We start from the raw sequence: 504 nt of genomic DNA on the forward strand, positions 1-504 counted from the left end.
AAAAAAAAAGGAATTCGGAGTCTCTGAGAGAAGAGAGAGAGAAATAGATGGAGTCGCATGTCTTTCTGGCGATTGTTTCTTTTTTCTTTATTTTTTTCTTCTTCTGGCTCTCTTTTATTATTGTTACTATTATGATTATGATGATTAATTTCCTCTGGGCAAAGCCTCTACGGTAGTCATTGAGGAGAAGAAAAGAACAGAAAGAAAAGAAAAGAAAAAAAAAAAAAAAGTGAAAAAAAAAGAGAACTCAAAAATAAAATCAAATGGGCTTCAAAGAGAGAGAAAGAGAAAGAGAGAGAGATTCCTTTTAATGAAATGAAAGAGTATATATATATATATATACAACGAAGGTGAATAATAAAAACAGTAAAGAATAAACAGCCTAAAAAAACCATAAGAAGAAGAAAAAAAGAAAAAAAAAAAAGGAGTAAAAACCCCCAAAAAGTATTGAGAAGTTCAAAATGACAATATAAAAAAAAAAAAAACAGAATGAAAAGAAGAGAG

Source organism: Trypanosoma theileri (genome assembly GCF_002087225.1).
Source record: "Trypanosoma theileri isolate Edinburgh chromosome Unknown TM35_Tth_13_V1, whole genome shotgun sequence".
In the NCBI taxonomy this organism is placed as follows: domain Eukaryota; phylum Euglenozoa; class Kinetoplastea; order Trypanosomatida; family Trypanosomatidae; genus Trypanosoma; species Trypanosoma theileri.